The sequence below is a fragment of the Alexandromys fortis genome, unplaced genomic scaffold (genome assembly GCF_014885135.2).
Source record: "Alexandromys fortis isolate MF-2015 unplaced genomic scaffold, M_Fortis_MF-2015_v1.1 scaffold_162, whole genome shotgun sequence".
Taxonomy (NCBI): domain Eukaryota; kingdom Metazoa; phylum Chordata; class Mammalia; order Rodentia; family Cricetidae; genus Alexandromys; species Alexandromys fortis.
The window spans coordinates 441,738-454,001 of record NW_026068033.1 but is presented as its reverse complement, the minus strand read 5'-3'; the positions used below and the strand labels follow the sequence as shown (position 1 = coordinate 454,001).

The window sequence follows — 12,264 nt, the reverse complement described above, 5'->3', positions numbered from 1 at the left end:
TGTTTTGCTATGTTGAAAAGTATGTTCTCGTGTAGCCTGTGATAGCCTTGAACCTAATTTGTAGCTCAGGATGGCACAGAACTTGGGGTCCTGTTGCCTCTGCCTCCCGGGTTAGTTTATGTGTTGCTACGTGCGCTAAGCGTGCATTCTACTGAGCTATAGTCCCAGCCCTGATCTTGCCTGTATTTTAAGACAAGGTCTGTGTCTATAAGGCTAGCTGGTCTGGAACTTACTATTGTAGCTCGGGCTGGCCTTGAATTTGCATTTCTTCTGTCTTTATTTCCCAAGTGTTGGAATGATAGGTGTGAGCCAACAGACCTATTCACAACAGACAGCTAAGACGTTGTTTTCAATAAAGGCTTTATTATAACAAGTGAGCAGATTTCTGGCTGCTTCACCTGCACCTCATCGGACGTAAAGTATGACGATAGACATCTCTTCTCTCACAAATCATGCAGGTGGAGGCTCCTCCTGGGTAAATCTCCGAGTCTTCAGAGTGATGTTTCTTTACCCACGTGGGTCTTCTTTCTGCTTTTGCAAGAAGCATCCATGTCAGCTAGTGGGCCAGGGACTGAGTGGCTGCCCGCAGAAATGCATCTTGAATGGCTTTAGTTTAGTTTATGTGCAGTGGGATAGACTGGACAGAAGGGGCATAATAGTGATGTAGATTAAAGTAAGGGGGCTCAGAGAAAGCTGGGAATGGAAGGGGTGCAGCAGATACAGAAGATACTTCAAGTACCTTGTGAGAGGAACAAGGGGTGAGGAAGGAAGGAAAGACAGATGTGAGATCCCAGGGAACTCCAGCTAAATACCAAGGAGCAGGGTTTTCACGTGTGTTGTCTCCTTTCAGCTCCAGTACAGACCTGTAAGAGTAAGCGACCCATTAAATATCTTATTGCACCCATTTCTGAACCCAGATATCTGTTTACCTTTACACACCATAATGCATAGTTCAACAGAATTGTGAGTACGGGAGTTTTTAATTGTGAGATCACGAGTACCAATGCAAGTTTCATGGAGGTGCCCTGCAGAGTAGGAAGGGCTGGGAAGATTGAGGCAGGTCACTGTAGCTGGGGCGTCCTGTAGAGTCAGGGGAGGAGTGAGGGAGGAACCTAGAGTTGGCGGAAAGAGGAGTGAGTGTCCCAGTGAAGGGGAGTGGCTATCAGGCTTGCAGAGCCACAGAGGCAGGAGTCTACTGAGGCTTTGACCACATGGTCGCCTAACAAGACCTCCTTCTGCTAGTATAGGCTCCCTGGATTGGAAGGTAGCCAGAGACTGGGATTTTTCTCTGAAAGATGAGTGCCCTCCCCTACTCCTACAAACTATGAGGATTAAAATTTTGTCTGATTTTAGCAAACTATCTCCTTCTAAAAGTAACTTTTTAAAATGATTTTCTGTGGCTTGCTATTGTTAGCCATCATTTTTCTTATTTTGTTTTCAGTATGATTAGCCATCATTTTTTTAGACCAATCACTGCAGTTTCTTCACCACTTCCTCCAACTGTGTCTGAAATTATCCACACAATAAAATGCAGTGTGCCTGGAAGTGCCTTCTCTAGCTTATCACATCTGGGATGGTGGAAGGTGTGTGTCTTTCTGTTGTGTTCTCATTGTCTGCTTATGGGATTGTCTAACTATCAGAGAAGGGATTTTTATTTCTATCTTTGTTGTGAACACACACACACACAACTTAATGGTTTTTCAGAAACCGTGGGTTTTCGGTGCATATGCCCAGGAATGGCGGTATGTTAAAATCCTTAATATTCTGCTATTCTTGTGTTCTGGGGAAGGCTGGCCTTTTTATGACGCTGCTTCCTATTAGGTTTACATGTAAAGTTTAGATTGTACATATGAGAATAAGCAGCTTTTTAGTAAGCAGGAAAGCAGAACAGTAAGGCAGCTGGAGAGATGGCTCAGTAGTTAAGAGCACCCACACAGTGGCTCCTAACTGTCTCTTAACCTCAGTTCCAGGGGTCTGATACCCTCTCCTGGCCTTCCCTGGGCACCAAATAGACCCTGTAAAAGGACACACACTGTTTTGCATTTACTTTTACGCCTCTATGGATTTCTCTGTGGTTCTCATGCATTGAGAATGCCCATAGTTTATTAGTTCAGATGTGTAGTCAGGGCGCAGCGGCGCATGCTGGCACCGTTCGGGGTGGGCATGCGCGTGGGATGTCTGTACCGCGCCTTACGTTATCAGTGCCTGCGCGCTGCTGTAGCGCCGGTTCTCCTGAGCCAGGCCTGGCGTCTGTCTAGCTCTCTGTGTGGTCCCACAGCTATTACTTGGCAATAAATGTCAAGCTTTTTAATCCAGTTGCTGTCACAGGAGACACAGATTTTCCTTGTTATTTTATGTATTGGTTTTTCCGCAGGGGCTTTGATGTGTCCGCGTTTCAGAGCCTTCCCAGAACTCCCTTCATCGTGAAAGAGGCTGATTGTACTCATGACTGCTACGGAGTAGGCACATCTGTGTGGTGCTGTGGTTTTTATTTTATTTTTTGTTGCTGCTTTCCTTCTCCTTTTACAAATTCAACTTATGAATACGTTGTGTGATTTTTTTTCCCCCCTCTCTCAATTTGTTATTTGGCCGTGGCGAATATCAGACATTAGTTACTCGATCAAACCAATGTCACAGACGCTTTAAAATGAACCCCAGTCTCTCCTTACCCCTACTCTTTCAGGGTCCCGGTCCAACTCCAGGATGCTCATTTTTACTCTCAACCACCTGTTGGTGGAAGAGAGACAATCTCACAGGTGCTTATCACTGGGATGCTGGGCATGGGGGCACGGTCACTGCAGGAGCCAGTCAAGGAAACATGGGTTGCTTTTCCGGTGTGGGAAATAGAGACTCCCAGACCATTCTGCCCTCTTACTTTTGAAGAGAATGGTTGGTGAGAAAGTTTGTCCTGAGTTACTCTGAACTCCACAGTTGTCTCTTCCTCCCTGTTGTCTCCCTGTCTTCTCTTCGCTACCGGGTTGGTTGCCTTTGCTGGCCTGACTGCCCAGGGAACCAGAGCATCAGGAGAGTCCCCCAATGCCTTCGGCCCCTCAAGGTTGACTGGGAATACTATATTTTTTTTTCAAGGGCTCTCAGATACTTGTCTTTGTGCATCTTCAGGTTATATTCACTGTGATTCACACACCTGAGGACAGTGGTGGCTGAAAACCTTATTTAAATAGTCAAGTGGATTGTAAGGAATGGGTGAGCATGGGGGTACCTGCGAGACTAGAGAATTCTGGAGGCTGGACTTGAATCAGAGTTAAGGTAGAAGCATCGTTTTCCTTTTTAGAGTGAGCTACTGCTGTTCTATACTGTAATCATGATTGCAGCTGCTGGTGTGGCCCATACAGGTGAGCCTGAGACAGAGTTTAAACATCTGTCCTCTCGCTGGTTCTCCGAGGGGTTCTGTTGTTTTTTGTTTTACTCTTGGCCCTTTTGTTGGGTGGAATGGACTGTTAGCTGCGTCTCCACCTGATCTTGTTTGAGAGACGATCTCCTTCTGGTAGTGTGTCGTGTCCCTTGCTGGTGTCTCCTCCCTCCCTGGTGTCCCTTGTGGTCTGCTCTGCTACTGTCTCCTCCCAGTTCACATATGGGAACCCGAGACTAAAAGTAATGGTGGAAAGAGGTGGTGGCTTTCCCAGATGCCTAGGCCCCGAGAACGCTGCTCTCAGAAATGAGTAGTGACCTTATAAAAGGGTTGAAGGGGCTGGAGAGGTGGCTCAGCACTCACGAGCACAGGCTGCTTTTGCAGAGGACCTGGGTCAGTTTCCAGCATCCACATGGCAGCTCACAACCATTTGTAAACCAGTTCCCTGGCATCTGATGCCCTCTTCTGGCCTCTGTGACCACGAGGCATGCACATGGTTCACAGACACACAGACACACACAGACACACACACGTTGCTCATACACATGAAATAAAAATAAATAAATCTTTAAAAAAAGAAAAGAGCCCTGGCAAGAGACTATTACATGACCTTCAGATAGTGAGAAGCAGGTTTTCGATATCTACTGGCCCCTTGATTTGGGACCGTCTAGTCTCCAGAATTATGAGGAATAAATCTTTATTTTTTATAAATTAATCTGTTGAAGGTGTTTTGTTATAACAGCACAAACTGTTTAACACAGAGAAGGGAATAATTTCATTTTTTTCCTTACCAATAGCATTAAAAATAAATCAAATACCAGTTTTCACAGAGTTTTTGTTTAAGGTACTATAACAGGTTCAAGTGATAATGTTTTTGTTTTTAGTCAAAAAAGGAATTGTTTTATCCTTCTCTGTTCTATGATTAGAGCCCATCAACAGCCATTTCTTCCCACCCTCTTAACTCAAGCTAAATGTTTAATTTTTTAAAGACCAGGTCCCACAGCTGCTTCTTGCAGAATTGATCAGATGTTTTTTTTTTTTTCCCGTCATTCCGGTATTAATAATGTCAAAGTGTTCATTACGGCATGAGGAAGTTGTCACCCTTCTCTTAGGCTGTAGGCTCCGTGGGAAAACGGTCTCACTCCTCATCTCACACAGACACCAGCCGCCCGGGAAACCTTGGTGGAGCTGAACTGGGTAGTATAGCCTATACCTGATATTCTACTTGAGTCAAAAAATTGACAGGTTTTAGACAGTACAACCATAACTGTGGTAAAATCTATTTTTAGAGGCTCCATTCAGGTGATCTTGTCTTCTGTAAGATGCACCATTGTTTGATGTCCCACTGGGAGGGGAAAAAGGGTCTCTGATTAAAGCCGAATACGCCATTGTGATTATAAGATGCATTCAATTTTAGAGTTCCCAAAACGGAAATAGTGGGTTCTCAGAATCGACGAAGTAATTGTGTTTCATCTGCTAAAGCTTGAAGGCTTGATTGTGCAGTTGCCAAACAACCTGAATGGTTTTCAAATGAAGTATCAGGCCCTTTTGAGGGAGTCTTGTGTCTGAAAGCCAGCGTGTGTACAGGAGTGTTTTGCACTAGGGTTCCAGAAATTGACTCTGGACTTCAGGCTCTTTGGACTCCATTGTATTACTCCATCTCGTGTTACATCCTAGTCTACAGATTCGGATCCTGGATCTTCTCTTGTAAAAGACGGAGACTGGATCAGGTGTGGAGGTCCTAGCACCCAGGAGGCAGGTGGAGATTAAAAAAAAAAACATGGAGCCTCAATGGGGAAAGAATTCTTCTGCACTTTGAAAATCCTTAGGAGTTATTTTAAAACAATTTAAAAAGCCATTCAACTTAATTTCAAAGTGCGTGACTGTGTTACGCCGTAATGGTGGATTCCCATTATCACTCTTATCAACTCCCTTTGGTTATTAGTGACACGCTGAAGTGTTAATCAGATATTCATATACCTATACAGACCTAACCTTGCTAGAGTGTCTCCCTTCTTCTGCATTGCCTCCCTCCACCTGGAGGTTGCAACAGCGCTGTCTTCTCTGAGGACCTGCATCCAGTAGCATCCGGACAGAGCCAAGGGAGAAAGCCGCCCAGGAGAAGAGCAGGATTCTCTCTGGATGGCCCTGTAGGAGGCAGTGGAATGATTCCTCAACCTCCCATGAGAGTTATAGTTTCTCTGTTTTCTCTGTGTCACAGAGGTCCCAACCCTTGTTTCTTATAGGCCGTGGCCTCACCCAGGAGACTCCCTGTGAATGGCAGCTCTGGGCAGGGAGTTTGGCTTGTGGAGACATTTGGAGAATTAAGCAGTGGACAGTGACCTCATTTTCTGTATGCTGGTTGGGCTGGAATACGACACCCCCTCAGGCTGCACAGGAGTATCTTGGGCCTTCAAGGTGACAGCTGCCCCTGTGGCCTTGTCTCCCTTGCTGTGGTTGCCTTTCTTCTTGACAGTGACCCGAAATGATGTGCTTGGGAGAGATGCCCTCCTGTCTCTCTGCTGATCATCAGGTTTGGAAAACCAAGAAGCACATCCCCCTCCTGGGCCATCGGTTCTGGACAGCGAAGGAGGAGCAGGTCGCACCTACCATCCATCTTGCCATGTGTCCCAGGAAACCGGCTTTTCTTCTGCATGGGGAAAGCTTTAGTTTCCATGAGAACAAGAGGCAGATGCGTGCGAGGGAAGAGATCCGAGTGACTTGATTCTTGAAGATTATTGTTGAGCTAAGTGGTGTGTTTTGGAAGCTCCCCTGAACCGAGATGCTGATGCGAGCCTTACTCTGGCATGCAGTATAAGGCAGGATTAAAATGCCGTGTTTCAGTGGAGGTTGAATCCCGCCCTCGCCCTCTCTTACTTTGTTCTCACGGACTCTGAGGCAACCTTTGCTGTTGATAGGAGTGCCCGACAGTTAAGCCTCATGGCGGTGAGGCTGTGGGGACAAGGCTGCAGCGTTAGACGTTAGTTACAGTTATTTTCTTTCCCGTTCTTTTAGGGGAGTAGGGATAAGACATTCCATTTTCTCATACAGTATCATGTGTGTGCTTCTTGATGCAGCTCTGACTTGAAGTGAGCAGTGTCAGGAGCCAAGAGCCCGAAGCTGTGCTCTGGTCCCAAAAGGCCATTCTGCTCGGATGCTGTGTGAGATTTTCAAGTGATCCCTTGCTTTACAGCTTTTAGAAACGGCAGAAAGATGGGGCTTGGGGTCACTGTCAGACTGTGTCCTGAAAGGGTTCTCACATCCACTTTAGCACGCTGGCCTCATTGCAGCCATTCTTAGCACCAGGCGGTGTGGATGTTTGGGAGTTCAGCTTAGCAGCTGCGGGGCTGGTGGTTTCCAAGTCCCCTCAAATGACACTGGTAGGAAGCATTGCAGTGGTGATGGTGTCCCAGGGCCTTGGCAGCTCCCAGCTGGAGGTGTCCGAGTGTGGCTGCACATGAAGAACTCCAGAAAATTTAAGAGTATTCGGGCTCAAAGCCAGCAACGCAAGTGCAAGCCAGAGACTGTGCGTTCCATAATTGGTAGCTCCTCCCAGGTAGGGGTCGGACAGATGACTTCAGTCTGAAATAGGCATCTGTCCCAGCGGAACCTTGTTAAGCATTACCCGAGATCTGGTGCTTGAAAATTGCAATTATTTTGGTAGGGGGCCCCCAACTTGTGGCCTGCACCCCAGCAAGTGGTGATTCCAAGGGGGTACACTTGGCTATATTAAGAAACAGCATTGCTTAGAACTAGGGCAGTGGGGTGGACATGGAAACGTGGGGATTTTCATTTAGCTATTTAAAGTATCTGTTCATAAGAATTGGGGTCCGTATCATGCTCATTCATCTATACTGAGAGGTATGGATTTTGTGCTGAGACTCTTGATCCGGCCCGAGGGCTCTCAGTGGTTCACCTGGGAAGCAGGTGGACTCTCATCCTTGTGTGCGACTCCACTGTAGCCTCAGCTCTTACAAACACCACAGAAGTACAGTCTCGGCGGAGTTGTCATTGCTGTCAGTTGAGTACGGCCACTGATCTGGGCCAAAGCATCTGACTTTTCCCCACCCCTCCATCATAGTCCAGCACCTTGGATGACCGCATTGTCCAGAGAGAGCCTCCCAGGGAATGATAGCCACTGTTTCAGAACTTAAGGTTTGTCTTTATTTCCACGTTCAGCTGTCAAAATAAAGAAATATCTGTGAAATTGGTTACTGCACCTATGAGGAAGGGTGGAGTTCCTGTGGGCGCTGCTGAGAGACTGGCGTGGACATTGTGGCTTTTACAGATGTCAGGGTGGCTCTACCAGGGTTCCTGTGAAATTAAGCTGGGTGTGCAGCCGGGTAGGTGTGAAGCCGGGTAGGTGTGCAGCGGGTAGGTGTGCAGCCGGGTAGGTGTGCAGCCGGGTAGGTGTGCAGCCGGGTAGGTGTGCAGCTTGGTAGGCATACGCTGTCACCCTTGCTTCCCACTTTGACTTTGTTTCTTTTTCCAGTAGTAATTGCTTTTATTGTTTTTATTTTTAATTTTATTATTTGTATGTGGGGGAGTATGTGCACAGACAGAAGGATGGACACACACACACACACAATCTTGAGCTCATCATGGCACATGTGTGAAGTCACAGGACAGCTTATGGGAAGTGTTCTCCTTCTGCTGTGACATCTTCTATATTCTAACTTGGATCTTCAGGCTTGGTGGCAGGAGCCTTTCCCTACCAGGCCATCTTGCAGGCCCCTCTATTTTAAATTAGTTCTGTATGGAAGCCACTCCAAGTCTTTAATTAACAATTTAAAAAAATAAATAAAAAGCTGATGAATTTTTTCTCTTGATTTTTAAATCATTAAACAAGTTCTCATACCCTAGATCAATTGATTGATCTATCCGTCCTGTATGTTCCACCCACCCATCCACCCATCCACCCATCTACCCATCCCTCTACCCACTCATCCACCCATCCACCTATCTATCCATCCACTCACTCATCCATTCGCCCCCCAATCTACCCAACCACCCACCCACCCACCCACCCAATCCATCCACCCACCCATCCATCTACCAGTGCCTTCTGATTTGGGAGCTAATATGAACACCAAAACCTAAATCTTTTTAGCATTTATTGCATTTGAGTGAAAAATGTTCAGAACTTTAACCCTGCCGTAGTCCTCTCCCAGGTTTAGGTTTTGTTTGAGCGAAAGAAAACTTTCTGGTTCTTAATAATTCACTAGTCACAGATGTTTTGGGGCATGAAAAAAGGGCCAAGTACACTCACATAGAATTTAGTGATGGAGCCTGGCCATTGAAGACAAGTATAACACTCTTTGCTCTGTTCACCCATTGGTTCTTGTAAAGCAACACAAAACAAAACAGTCAACCCCAGCCCCCGCTCAGAGCAGAAGAGCATCCTGCTGGAGCATCACAGAACTTTTGAGATGTCAGCTTTATCTCAGCCACCCCCCAGGACTGGGGCAGTGGGGCTTTTCAGCCCTGTGTACCTATCCTCACCCAGTGCACTCCCTTGGCAGACTGGTCATTTGATACCTGGCAGGGAAATTTTGTGAGGAAGGCCAGTTGCAGTGAGTTTGAAAACCTCAGTGCTTCAGAGTGGCCGCCTCCCTGTGTAGAAGTAAGCTGGCTGGGACTGCCGAGCTCTGCCAGCTTGCCTTGTGTGTGCACAGGAGCCCTGGCAAGCTAAGTGTGCCCCGTTGCCAGCCGGGTTAATCTGGTCCCCAGATTGTTCCATAACAAACGTAAGGGGTGGACTCTGTTCTACTTGTGAGATTCAGTTTCAGCGAACCTGGTGGCGTGCTAGCCCCCTTCACAGCAGCCCATCCCGCAGTGTGCTCCTTATGGTCTACGGACATTAAACAGTAGTGGCAGGCTAGCTGATCACTGGCTAGGCAGGCAGTGGTTATGTAACATAGACGGTCTCATTTAATGCTCATAACAACCAATAGTTCATAGCTCTTGTTATCCCCAGTTTTAGAGGGTGGATTAATAGTCCATCCCTAATCATTCTGCAAGTGAATTTTCAGCTTGCAAAGCCAGGTCGTGACAAGTGGACGCAGCGGTCCCCAGGCTTAAACTCCCGTCGCTGAGCTTGGTGCATAGTTGCCTTCTGATCGTCTGGAACTCTCTGTGAGTCTTGAGGAAAACCCAGGGCACCGATGTTTCTCAAGGCACCCTGGCACATGTTCACAAAGTCACTGTGGTGTCCAGGCACTCACGGTCACAGTGAAGTGCTTGTTGGCACACTGTGCCCTTAGCATATCTGCTAACTACAAAAGAACAAATGCGGGCTCCCTTTTAGGCTCTACCCCACGTTTCAATCCCATAGACAAGGTTATGGGTAAATTTTTTTTCCCCCAAAATCAGGAGGAAAAAAATGCATACCCAAAAGACTCGGCATTGTTCCCATTTGAATAACGTCGTATACTTTTGTCCTTTCCGCTAGTTCCTTTGTTCGGTTCTAGAAGAATATAGATAGAAAACATTGTAATGCTGGTAGATAGGATAATTTGTTTTTAAGTATAAAAACTGCACTATCAGCCTCCGCGGTGCAGGTGGAGGGACAGCCGCCTGCAGGCCGCCTTGCCAGCGAGGATCCAGCCTTGCAAATTATTGGCAGCTGGCACGGCAGTGAGCCCATTTCCATCTAAATGGGTTGTTGCTTATTAATATCTGCCGGTTCCTAAGCAATCCAGGAACCGCTTGAAATTTGGGAAATTTGCAGAGAGCAGTAGAAGGTGGGGGGGTGCCTAGGGAAAGGGGACGGACAGGATGGCAGTGGGGGCAGCCCGTGGAAAGGGCACACACTGTGGGTTAATAACGGGGTAAGGCTGGAACTTCTGTTCCTGCCCCTGCCAGCGTGAGTCACGGGGCTTCATGGCTAAACAGCACGTTTTCCAAGATAAAGGAGAAACAAAACTCACTGTTCTGTTCCGTGGGGACGTATATATTTATTTACTTACTGCCTTTGTGTGGTTCCTCGCCACACACCAGGCAATTCTCTCGGTGTTCCCGCTCCAAGTGTTTGCCATCCCAGGTTCCCGCCTTATACTGCCACCAGCCGTGGGTGGCGGCGGCCAGCAGCCCACAGAGAAATGTCTGGTCGAAGAGGGGCAGAGTGGAGTCTCTCCAATATACCCGTCAGGCCTCTTCGCTAGTCTTAGTATTCACAGCTTCACTCAGGAAATCCAGCTTCAAGTATAAAGAAGGAGAAACTCATTAGTGCTGTCTTTCTTGGAGCTGTTCTTCTTGATGTGTATTGTTATTATTATTATTAATTATTTTGCTAAATAACTTTTTTTTTTGGTTTTTCGAGACAGGGTTTCTCTGTGGCTTTGGAGCCTGTCCTGGAACTAGCTCTGTAGACCAGGCTGGTCTCGAACTCACAGAGATCCGCCTGCCTCTGCCTCCCGAGTGCTGGGATTAAAGGCGTGCGCCACCATCGCCTGGCCAACTTCATATATTTTTACCTCAATTCTTTTCTCTGTATTTTTCTCATGAGCCTTCTCAGAGTGTGATGTTTGCCACCTGAAGGAAACACATAGAGCAAGAAAGTTTGTGGAATTAAGTTGTGGGTCCCCCCCTTCCCACCCCATCCTTTTCTTCTATGTCGTTTCTTCAGGTTCTTGTGTTTAGCAGCCCAGTGCCTGTGGGAGAATATTGATGCTCCCTTGCTCCCTCGCCTTCCTGTTAAGGCCCTTAGAGAATTAAGAGAAGAGCACAGTCTTCTGCAGTCACCTGCTGCTGTCGGCGAATGCCTGACTCCACAGACAGGTTAAAATGGGAGTTTGCAGGCCTCTGTGGCCATCAGTACAAATGCCCTGGCATTTATGTGTATCTGACAGAGCCTGCCGATGCGAACCTGTAGCTAAATGCCGCGTCTTTTTATTCACATCAAAGTGGTCCCAGGGAATCAATGAACACGCTGTTTCCTTTCTTCTGCCTGACCACCGCCTTTCTGTTTTCCTGTCTCCTCCAGGTTTTGGGCTCATTCTCCCAGACTCAGGTGAGACCCCGATGGGCACCCTGTGCGGCAGGTGCTGACACGCGCCCCAACTCCAGCCACTGACATCACTACCAGCCTCAGTTTCTAAATGCCACAGTGCTCTTGGGGCCAGTTGGGCTGGGCACCACTGTTGCCTTTAAAGGTAGGTTTGTGCATGTTATCCGAGCCTCTGTGTGACTGAGAAGTACTTCATAGAGGGCGGGACAGATCCAGTGGACGACAGGAGTTGAAATTACTGTGCTGTATAGCGTGGTGGGAAAGGAATTCGGATGCAATTCTCTGGATCAGAGCTGCACCCATCTAACAATTGAAAGGCATTAGCGTTAGCCCAAAATGAAATGGAAACATCGAGTAGGCACCTCTGAAGTCTTTTATTTTCTTGTGAATTGCCCTCAGGGTCTTTTATCTCTGAGTTTCACCAGATTTTTGTTGGATTATGTTTGTTAAAAAAAAAAAAAGGCAGAAAAGCTGGTTCCGAAACCCAGCCTCAAAACAATGATGTATTTCTGCTCTGGGGTGTCTTTAAAGACCCAAGATAAGTACATTCAAAATAATAACCTTCTAAATCAAAGATCGTTGCTTATTTGCTGTGAAGCGCACTTAGTCTCTTGGGGTAGGGGTATTTGTGTGTGACTTGGCAAAAACTCTGTTCGTGCATTGTAACGAATTAGCAAAAAACTTTGAGAGCTTCGTCTCAGTTTAATCTTAGCTATTTCCCCTCCGTCTTCGGCACGGCATCCAGTAGGGAGAGCAGGCTCGAAACCAAGACCTCCCACCAGAACCTAATTTTAAATTTGCAATCTGTTGTCTTGTGATTTTTCACTTCGGATTTAACTTTGAAATAAATACTTGTCATCCTTTCTGCTCGGGCCTTGGAGGTCTG

At 46.9% G+C, this 12,264-nt stretch overlaps 1 protein-coding gene across 8 annotated transcripts in view; it reads left to right on the top strand.

Moving 5' to 3' along the window:
- Positions 1-12,264, top strand: part of Tiam1 (TIAM Rac1 associated GEF 1) — a 339,898-nt gene that overhangs the window by 201,398 nt on the left and 126,236 nt on the right. For all 8 annotated transcript variants that reach the window (XM_050164763.1, XM_050164762.1, XM_050164765.1 and 5 more), the window contains one exon: positions 11,355-11,523. The gene's annotated coding sequence lies outside the window, so the exon portion shown is untranslated. The remainder of the gene's footprint in view (positions 1-11,354; positions 11,524-12,264) is intronic.